The following is an 11386-nucleotide window of genomic DNA, read 5'->3' on the forward strand; positions in this document are numbered from 1 at the left end:
GGGGCGCCTGGGTGGCTCAGTCGTTGGGCGTCTGCCTTCGGCTCAAGTCATGATTCCAGGTCCTGGGATCGAGCCCCGCATCGGGCTCCCTGCTCCGCGGGAAGACTGCTTCTCCCTCTCCCACTCCCCCTGCTTGTGTTCCCTCTCTCGCTGTGTCTCTCTCTCTGTCGGGTAGATAGATAAAATCTTTAAAAAAAATTAAAAAATTAAAAAATAAAAAGTTAACTGATAAATCATATACACTAGAAGAAAATATTTGCAATTCACTTAACAGACATAACCAAAACATGTAATAAACTCCTAAAATCAATTTAAAAAGACAAAGCAAGGGTGCCTAGGTGGCTCAGTTGGTTAGGCATCTGACTGGATTTGGGCTCAGGTCATGATCTCACGGTTATGAGATCGGACCCATGTGGGGCTCTGCGCTTGGTGTGGAGCCTGCTTGGGATTCTCTCTCTCTCTCCCTTCCCCCGCCCCCAGACTCCCACACCCTCACCCCTGCCCTGCTGGCAGCACAAACATGCACACTCTCTACCTCTCTCTCTAAAAAAAAAAAAAAAAAAAGATAAAGCAATAGGCATGGGGGGGGGCTGTAGCAGATAGTCAATTCAAGAAATGGAAACCTAAACAGTCACTCAACATTTGAAAAAAAATGCTCAATTCTGGGCACCTGGGTGGCTCAGTTGGTTAAGCGACTGCCTTTAGCTCAGGTCATGATCCCAGCGTCCTGGGACTGAATCCCACATCAGGCTCCCCCTGCTCTGCGGGGAGCCTGCTCCTCCCTCTGCCTCTGCCTGCCACTTCCCCTGCTTGTGCGCACGCTCGCTCTCTCTCTCTCTCCGTCAAATAAATAAATAAAATCTTAAAAAAAAGAAAAAATGTTCAATTTCATACTCAAGAAAAATCTTAATTAAGGGGCGCCTGGGTGGCTCAGTTGGTTAAACGACTGCCTTCGGCTCAGGTCATGATCCTGGAGTCCCGGGATCGAGTCCCGCATCGGGCTCCCTGCTCAGCGGGGAGTCTGCTTCTCCCTCTGACCCTCCCCCCTCGTGTGTGCGCGCGCTCTCTCTCTCTCTCTCATTCTCTCTCTCAAATAAATAAATAAAATCTTTAAAAAAAAAAGAAAAATCTTAATTAAAAATTAAGATGATGTGATATCATCTTAAACCCCATCTGATTTGTAAACGTGTAAAAAATCTGACAATGCCATGGATCACAGGATTTGGAAACAGCAGATTCTCATACTCTCATGCTAAAACAAAGTGACACAATTTTGGAGGGTAATTTGGCAATATCAGACAGTTAAAAGTTCCCATAATATCTATAACCTCCAACCCATTAACTTCACCTCTGGGTAATTTTCACTACAGAATTTCATTTCACACTTGGTAATCATAGGGGGCCTGGCTGACTCAGAACAGCATGTGACTCCAGATTATTGGAGTCGTGAGTTCAAGCCCCATGTTGGGTACAGAAATTACTTAAAAATAAATAAACTTACAAAAAACAAACTTAGTAGCCACATAGGTGGCTATCTCACAAAACATTTTATCCATACTGCCTACAATACAAACTGATACTTTCTATCCTATTTTAATTCCTAAACTGATTTCACAACCCATTCATTAATGGCTTCCAACATGCAGTTTTAAAAACCTGCCACAGATCTTAAATATGTGCACAAGGATTCCTAATCAGGAATGTTCAATGTAGCATTGTTTTTTAAAAGTGAAAAAACTGGAAACAACCTAAATACCCACCAACATGATGATAAATTAAAAACACCTGTATTCATTTAATAGAATAATGTAACTGTACCCCAGATAAAAGTGATGAGTATGATTAGGTTGAACCATATGAAACTGTCATTTTTGTAGGTCAAAAATGGTAATGTATCAGGAATTTCATATGAATAAAAAATACGTGTTTCAAAAAAAACAAGTTACAGAATAGGTAGAACACTGTTTACATCAAGTTTGAAAATATGCAAAACAATATTATGATTTGCTTATGAATGTATTTCTATTACATAAATCAGGCATTAGCAATGATCAACACCAAATTCACGATAGTCTTTAGTTCTGGAAACAAAGTGAAATGCAATCCAAGAAGGTGCTTCAAGTGTACGTGCAATTTTTTCTTAAAAAAAAATGGAAAGTATGAGAAAATGTTAAGATTTGATAAAGCTGTATGGTGGATATGTGAATGTTAATTATATTGGTCTCTGTAGTCTCCTGAATGTTGAAATATTTTAAGGAAAAAAATCTATTACCCAAATAAAACACACATCCCCAGCCTAACCTCAAACCAAACCCCATGCAAAATTTCTTTCACTGGCTTGAAATGTTAATGCTTAGTCCTCTCCCTTTAACTAAGGCCTCTAGCAAAAACAAACAAAACAAAACAAAACAAAACAAAAACAGCTTTTATGTACTTCCCAACTTAAACAGTTCTTTAAAATCTGTCAAGAAAAGATTTACCCCTGGAAAATTGGGTCTTGTTCCTCCTCCCAGTTTAGTGCTCTGTATTTTACCATATTTCCATCTTTACCTTTGCTGCCAAGAAAACTCAAATCCAACTTTTATTCTTAGTCATTGAATTATGCTTCTTTCTTTTCCTTTCCTCCTTATATTTTATTACACTTCTGGATGACACAGGATATAAATAAATTTCAAGCAAATAAGAAGTAACCTGCGTGTTCCACCATGCTAAAGAGTTTTCACCACACCACTTTCTTCCATGACCAAAGGAATGAGTGTATAGATACAATTATACAAAATATGCTCAATGAAGTCAGATTTCAGAGCATACAAGATTAAAGTGAATATGCTGCCAGAGAAAAATAATTAGCTAATATACTAACAAAGAAATGCAAACAAAAGGCCTAGATGGCCAAAATTTAATAAGTTTGTTTCTTTAAAACCATATGCTTTAGGGCACCTGGGTGGCTCAGTTGGTTGAGCGACTGCCTTCGGCTCAGGTCATGATCCTGGAGTCCCGGGATCGAGTCCCACATCAGGCTCCCTGCTCAGCAGGGAGTCTGCTTCTCCCTCTGACCCTCCCCCCTCTCATGTGCTCTCTCTCTCATTCTCTCTCTCAAATAAATAAATAAAATCTTTAAAAAAAAAAAAACCGTATGCTTTAAAATAAATAAATAAAAATAAAATAAAATAAAACCATATGCTTTATAGGGGCACCTGGGTGGCTCAGTTGTTAAATGTCTGCCTTCGGCTCGGGTTGTGATCCCAGGGTTCTGGGATCGAGCCCCGCATCAGGCTCCCCGCTCAGCAGGAGGCCTGCTTCTCCCTCTCCCACTCGCCCTGCTTGTGTTCCCTCTCTCGCTGTGTCTCTCTCTGTCAAATAAATAAATAAAATCTTTAAAAAAAAAAAGACCATATGCTTTATATGCTTTGTTTTCTAGTACAAGGATACTGCAGAAAATACATAAATCCAATACGAATATGTAATACTGGGGCGTCTGGGTGGCTCAGTTGGTTAAGCATCTGCCTTCAGCTCAGGTCACAATCTCAGGGTTCTAGCCCTGCGTCGGACTCCCTGCTCAGTGGGGAGTCTGTTTCCCCTCTCCCTCTGCCCCGTCATGCTCTCTCTCTATATATATCTCTGTGTCTCAAATGAATAAAATCTTTAAAAAAAATTTTAAAAAGAATGTGTAATACTATAAATCAGCTATTAAAAAAATTTTATTTTTCTGCGCTTTTCCATTAAAAACTTCAAATGTCCTTTCCGACAGGTATTTTTCCCTATGCCTGAAGATATTCTGGCAGTTTCCAGAATTTAGCTTCATTTTTCCTTCTCTCTGGACACTTACGTCTAATTAAGCCAGGCTATAAAATCATTTAGCCAGCATACATCCCCTCTAACACATGGTATACTGCAATACAGAAAAATCAAAACCATGGGTTACATGAAACAAATCCCCTATTTAATCCATTCCTTAACTTCCAAAACTGAATACCAAATGTTACATGTTAAATAGGTTAATTATTCCTAGTAAACAGGTCCTAGGATATTCCTTTATTTACCTCATTTTAGAATTAAAGGATGAAACAGACAACATATCCCAAGATGACAATTTTATGCTGCTATTTTTCAAGTTTATATTTCACCAAGACTTTAAAAAGGTTATTTTTAACAAAATTAAAGCACTTCACTCAGCACAAGAGCACAATCCAATTTAGGTTTTAAAAAGACCATTTACTCCTCACTTGCTATATGCCAGGATTGCTGTTCGATATAAAGAAAACTACACTCTCCTTACTCTCAAGAAATATATAGTCTACTGGGACATCCCCCTCAGACTCTTTTAACAGGGGTGGCAAAATCATACTGCTTTCAAGGGCTGGGTAGGGAATCTAAATAGGTGAACAGATCTTAAAAAAGTACTAGAAGAACAACTACAGAATGTAAGCTCCATCTAAAATAATTCTAAATCAACTTCAAAAGAATGCCATCACAACGAAACACATCTCCCAGTGAGAGAGACATAATACACTGCAAGGAACATTTAACTGATAATCAGATAAACAAAGATTTTTTTAAAAAGTTGGAAATGGCATGGAGAAACTAGACCTCACCCACATTTGTGGTGAGCGTTTACATTGCTGTGACCTTTCTGGATGGCATTCTGGTAACACATATCAAAATGAAACCCATGCTGCATTGTATGTTAACTAACTAAAACTTAAATAAAAATGTAAAAAAAATAAAAATAAAAACCATGTACTTCCTTCAACCCAGTAACCAGACTTAGAAAGTTATCCTACAGAGTCATTAGCATCAACAATTGTACATACAATGTTTATGTACATAATACAATAAATTTAAACAATCTAAATATCCAGTAACAGAAACACTATTAAATTATGACTCACCCATTTAATAAAATACTAAAGAACTACTTAAAAGAACAGAGTAGATGCAGACGTACTGATGTGGGAAACTATCGTGAATATTAATTTTTAAAGCACACTACTATGAGCCAAGATGGCGCCACCTGCCGAGCTCCAAGGCTATTTCTAGTCACACCCAGAAGCATGATTCCAAGCCACAGCTGAGAAGGGTTGGCTGGTATTGGGTGTAGGGTGTAGGTTTTCTGAGAGCTGCTTATCGCCAGCCAATCTGCACCCATCATGTCCAGCAGAAACAAACACTAGCTGCCCAGCAACCTGCAGCAATTACAGAATTAATAAAGTGGACCCTCTGCCTATGCTGAGAGTTTCTACAGCATTAGAATATTCACTACAAATCCAAGTGGAGATTTTCAAATTGCAACCAAATAAACCTAGCAAAGAACTGGCAAAGCTGGTGATGTTTACGGCACTGATTGGTCACTGCTACCCAAAACAGCTAGACAACTTTCCTCAAGGGCTGAAAGAGCTGCTCTCCTACAATTACACTGTCTTGAATGTAGATCTTCCAATAACATTTTGCAAAGCTTTGATCTCTGGGAGAAGAATCTCATCAATCCATCAAGTTTGCTATTGCTCTTCTTTGAACTTCTACATTGCCATACAAGCAATACACTCATTTTGTGACTGATTAGAATAAAAGTGCAAAATACAAAAATAAAATGAATAAAGTATTACAGAATTTTATGTGCATGTTAAGAGACAGCAATGCAACTGCAGCCAAGATATCTTTGAAAGTGATGACTGAACTCTTCAAAAGAAACATCTGAAATGATGCCAATGACTGTCAATGTTACCGCAATTCACGCTTCTCTGGGGTCACCAAAGTATTAGTTGCTGCCCTGACCTTCTCCCTAGGAAAAGATGAAGAAGAGAAACAGGACAGCAACTAAGAATGTTAGTGCAGTATGCCACAGGGAAAACAGGCTCCAAACACAATGAAAGTGCTTAAAAACAAAAGAAAAAAAAAAAACAAGGTGTTTAACTTCTCAGTTATCCATCTGATTCATGATTCTCCAAGATTTTGCAGAAAAACTAATACTGCAGCTGAAGAGCTCTAAAGAGATGTCTGAAGTGAATATGATGCTCTAGAAACTTATCTCTAGACTGGTGGGAATTTATGAGCTTTTTCTAACTTCTATCCCTTTGTGCAAAGGTTTCTACAGCAGCACCAAAGAGAATTAGTAAGATCCTTCTGTTTGGTGCACAAACACACAAACATCTCATCACCTGGTATAGTCCCAGAGATCATTCAGTCACTCATGATTGTGGCCACCCATTTCGTTATGGACAAGAACTCTGGGGAAATCATGACAGTAGGAATCAATGAAAAAGATTCTATGAAAGAGGTAACAGTTTAATGACTTAACTTCCTCAAGGCCTGGCCCAGTATAAAACACACAACATTAAGAAAGTGACAATGTCTGCCAGAACTCTGACTCAGTTCTTCCGAACACTAAATCCCTCAGATTAAGGAATTCCAGGGTTAAGACTAGATAAAATCAAGAGTACAAAAATATGGAAAATTAGATGCTGAAGTTTACATTCTAGGAATGGAAGTGCTAGAAATTGAGAAAGAGGAAGAGAATGCTAAGAACAAAAAAGATGGGTGGGGAAGGATCTGTCTCAATGAGGAGGATGTTAATGGTAGTAACTAGGTTGATGTGCATCACTCTTCCAATAAAGAACAGCAAGAAAATCTCCAAGAACCTGAACAGCTTCAAGGAGCCAGAATGTCCAGTCAAAAAATAAGCAGTCCTTCCAAGAAAAGCAACTGGCCCTACAATATATAAACTTATGAAAAAGAAGATTCAAATAACTTCCTAGCAACTTTTCCATTCCAAAAGACTGTTAAATTTGTTATTAATCTGAAAATTAGTGAATTAACAATATTTTTTTTCCATTAAAAAGTCCAGAAACGGGGGTGCCTGGGTGGCTTAGTCCTTAGGCGTCTGCCTTCAGCTCAGGTCATGATCCCAGGGTCCTGGGATCTAGCCCCGCATCAGGCTCCCTGCTCCCTGCTCAGCAGGAAGCCTGCTTCTCCCTCGCTCACTCCCCCCTGCTTGGGTTCCCTCTCTTGCTGTGTCTGTCAAATAAATAAATAAAATCTTTAAAAAAAAAAAAAAAAAGTCCAGAGACACTGTATTTTAAAAACCACCCAAAAAAGCACACCACAGAACAATGATTGGTTGGATCCCTTTTTAAAAAACAACTCTGCGGGGTTCCTGGGTGGCTCAGGTCATGATCCCAGGGTCCTGGGATTGAGTCCCGCATCGGGCTCCCCGCTCAGCAGGAAGTACTTCTCCCTCTCCCACTCCCCCTGCTTGTGTTCCCTCTCTCGCTGTGCCTCTCTGTCAAATATTAAAAAAAAAAAACAAAAAAAACTTTGCAACATAAAAAGGAGCCCTATTATAAAATATAGATTTTAATTAATGACTATGTAACAACATTGGTACATCAACTGTAACAAATATACCACATTAATGCATGCTATTAATAACAGAAAATAGAGTAGGTGATATAGCAACTTTCTATACTATCCACACAAATTTCTGTAAACCTAAAACTGCTCTAAAAAATCAAGTCTATTAATTTTTTTAAAACCTGCAAGTATAGACAGATTTGTGAATAAACATTTGTATAAGCAGACAAAGAGCTGAAAATCTCTACATCAAACTGCAGTGGATTTCTACAGAGAGTGAAACTGGAAAGAAGGGCAAAAGGACGAATTTTTACATCATATACCTCTGGACTGTCTCAACTTTCCTACACTGAGCAGTGCTCTAATGAGAGGCTCTGTGACATATTGGGAGCCTGGGTCCTGAAGCCAGACTGCATGGATTCAAACCCCAACTGCACCATTAACGAGTTGATGAACTTGCGCAATTAATTTCTCTGTGCCTCAGTTTCTTCATCTTTAAATATGGATACTAGTATGTGTATCCATAGAGCTGCTGCAGGTATTAAATAACTTAATACATGTAAAGTATTGAAACACTACCTAGCACACAGTAAGTGCTCAATAAATGGTGTTCACCACTACCATCAAGCATCTATTATTCCTGATTTTTTTTTTTTAATCTTAACTGGTAAAGACAAATCAGGAAAACTTGGCTCATCAAGCTCCTTTCTAGTAGCCAAATAACAATAATCTGAGGTTTTTTTAAAGCAGATTACAAACAGGCGTGCCCAGCTGGCTCAGTCCTTGCAACCCATGATCTCAGGGTCATGAGTTTGAGACCCACATTCAGTGTAGAAATTACCTTAAAAAAATAAAATTAAAAAAAAAAAAGATTACAAACCACCACTTAACAGTATGAGCCCATTTATACAAAAGCAATCGCTAACAGATTCTGAAATAATCACACAAACAAAACCCTCGGAGTGGTGTGATTCTGGACAATTTTAACTTTCTTCTTTAGACTTTTCTGACTCATTTTAACTTTCTACATTACATATGCATGATTGTTAATAAAATAAAGTAGGAGTCAGTAAGCTTTTTCTATTACGGGCCAGACAGTAAATATTTTAGGCTTTGTAGGCCATATGAGTCTCTGGCCCCACTACTCAATTCTACCTTGCACTGCAAAAGCAACCACAAACAACATCAAAATGAATACAAATGGCTATAGCTCAATAAAAACTTAACTTACAAAAGCAGACAGCTAGCAAAACTTGCCCCACAAATTATAAAGTTTGCGGCCCCTGAGATAAAGAATAAAACTATTTTCATTTTGGAACACAAGATGTGATTTATACTAAAGACAGTGCATCGGCTAAATGGATACTACTGGTGGAAAAAGATTCATTCGTTTATTTATTTGTACTAGTCTAGGGATAGAAAAACACAAACTCTTTTAGGCTCTGGTAATTTTCTCATCCGTAGTGTTCGGATAAGAGAAAATTTGCTACTAAGTAGCCTGTAAAGTATAGATATGAACATATACTGGTGGATATGCAGTTACAAATAGAAGCTAAAAGAAATGTCTTTCATGGGGCGCCTGGGTGGCTCAGTCGGTTAAGCGACTGCCTTCGGCTCAGGCCGTGATCCTGGAGTCCCGGGATCGAGTCCCGCATCGGGCTCCCTGCTCGGCGGGGCGTCTGCTTCTCCCTCTGACCCTCTTCCCTCTAGTACTCTCTGTCTCTCATTCTCTCTCTCAAATAAATAAATAAAATCTTTTAAAAAAAAAAAAAAGAAATGTCTTTCATATTTATACCAATCTGAATTTTTTTCAAAGTTCATAATAATTTACCACCAAGCAGCTGCCACCACAAGTGGAAGTCCCAACTAGTGATGAAATTATTTTAGTTACAAATAGTCAGCAAATGAAAATCTTCATTTCTATGAAATGAAAAAACTAGGAATGAAAAAATCTATCAAATTCTAACAGACTGAGAGTGAGAGGGTGGTAAAAGGAAACAATGGGTGGCCTTTGTTAAGAGAACACTTCAAACTTCAGAAATGACAGTTTAAGATCTCCCCTCCAAAATTAAAGCTTGGGTTGAAGGAAATTGTTTTTAACACTTCACTGAGAAGTTTTGTGATCAAACGATTTTAAATGTTATAACAGATTTCTTCAAGTTTTAAACGGTTTCGGGGGGGGAGGGGGGAACTGTTTTTGGAAGAGATCTAATGGGATTAACAGTAGGCTGAGAAATCCAGAATCTAAAAATAAAATATTAAAAGGCCATCCTACCAAAAAAAAAAAAAAAAAAAGCCAAGAACCTGCACTGAAGTCACCATAGCTAGTAAAATTCTGGTCGGACATCTGAATCTTTCTACCAAAAGTCACAGTTGAGCCGTCTCATGAAGTTGTCAAATTCCAGAGGCAAACGTATTTATATTTACTGTCAAAAGCCAGAGGGAGAAAAGAAGTTACCTATTAGTTTCCAATCCGACCTCTCTCACAGACCCCTAGAATTGACTTAAACCCTGTTACCATCAGTTTTAAAAGAAGCAAACAGTGACAGACTTGGGAAACAAGGGCGCAAGGTTCTATCGCAAGTAGGTTGCCTGGAGCGCCACCGAAGAAAAGATAAGAAAGGAAAATCTTCCTACCCAGGGACTATAAAAGTACTACCAAGCAGAACCCATTCGAAGCCTGCCACCAAAGAAATTCCTAGAACTAATAAAAGAGACGGAAATGAAAAAAGGGAGGGCAAAGTCTCTCGGTGAGCAGTAAGGAAGGGCAACTGCACGCGAAGGAAGAAGAGCTGAGAGAGGGCTCCGGACTCCGTGCCGGGAGGGGCGAGGCGGGTGAGGGGCGCCAGGCACTACAAACAGCGGTTGAAACGAGAGCGGATCCAGGCCCCTCACGGTCGGCCCCTGGGGCCACTGCACTGCGCGCTGTGCCCCGCGGCGAGTCAGGTAAGGAGGCCAAGTTGAAGGCTGGGACGATCGCGCGCTCCCCGGCCCGCGCCGGGGACACTCTCCGCCTCAGACCCCTCACCTCCTCCTCGACCCCGGGCTCTCTCCCTTCGCCCGCGAAACGGCGCTAACATTCCAGAGACCCTCACCCAGAGCTTGTCGCCGCCTCGCCGCAAGTCTCGGACTCCTCGGGAACCACGGCGGGGGGGGGGAGGGAGGAAAGGGGAGCGGAGGAGGGAGGGGACCCGGAGGAGCTGCGCCGCTGCCGCCGCCGCGATACCGCGTCTGAGATCCTGCTCGAGCTGCCGCGACAGCCGCCGCCACGTCTTCCCGCCCCCACGACTGCGCGTCGCTGTGACGCGCATCGCACGAGGCAGTTCGAACCAATAAGACCACAGTTCGTGCGCAGGCGCACTGGCCCAAACCGGAAACTGCTCTTTTGACTGCTCTAGAACATGGGTGCATCCTGGGAGTTGTGGTTCCGGCCAGGAACTCAACGAAAACAGTACTGAGCATCAAGGGACCAAAAGAGTGCTCCATGGGCGCGCACACAAATCCCCTTCGTTTATTTTTTCTCCCACCAAGAGCGGAAGCAGTTTAGATCAGAAGAGTCAGGGGCCCGCCCCAGCTTGGGGACGCTTTTTCCGGTCTCTATGGATACGGGCTACACACCTTGGGCGGAAGCCAAAATTTAGGGATTTAGGCTGGATCGTGTTTCTGCCAACCGCCAATATATTGTTAGGCGTCGTCTGTGAAAGCTTCCGAAATAAATCCGAAAGCATTAGCCAAGTCTTGTGCAAAACAGTAGCGTTTGCCTTTTATTGCCTTGTTAAGGTATTATGATTTATCACTACTCCTCAAAAACAAATGTGAACCCACTCAGAATACATATAATTCAGAATGATTTGTAAAATGTTTTTAATGTAATAGCAGGTCAGAAACTATTTCAGCATTAAATACTGTGTCCATTTCCCAGAATGAGTGATTTTCTTCCTTTGAGGTTTCAACGGAGCTCTAACTTCTTAGAAATCAAAGAATGGTTTGGTTACATACTATTTCTATAAGAAAAGGAAATACAAGCCCTCAACCC

At 40.4% G+C, this 11386-nt stretch overlaps 1 protein-coding gene and 1 pseudogene across 2 annotated transcripts in view; one reads left to right on the forward strand and one right to left on the reverse strand.

Annotated features, from left to right (window-relative positions):
- Window positions 1-10604, reverse strand: part of ADIPOR2 (adiponectin receptor 2) — a 97223-nt gene extending 86619 nt beyond the window's left edge. Inside the window, exon 1 of one of the 2 annotated variants that reach the window (XM_081820995.1) lies at window positions 10446-10604. The gene's annotated coding sequence lies outside the window, so the exon portion shown is untranslated. Of the gene's footprint in view, window positions 1-3197; window positions 3216-10445 lie in introns of those variants that run through there. The other variant, XM_081820998.1, reaches the window with a different exon arrangement.
- Window positions 5151-6721, forward strand: LOC102737814 (protein SDA1 homolog pseudogene; annotated as a pseudogene).
- Window positions 10605-11386: the final 782 nt, after the last annotated feature.

This window comes from Leptonychotes weddellii, chromosome 5, assembly GCF_054177405.1.
Source record: "Leptonychotes weddellii isolate Sample4059 chromosome 5, ASM5417740v2, whole genome shotgun sequence".
Classification (NCBI taxonomy): Eukaryota; Metazoa; Chordata; class Mammalia; order Carnivora; family Phocidae; genus Leptonychotes; species Leptonychotes weddellii.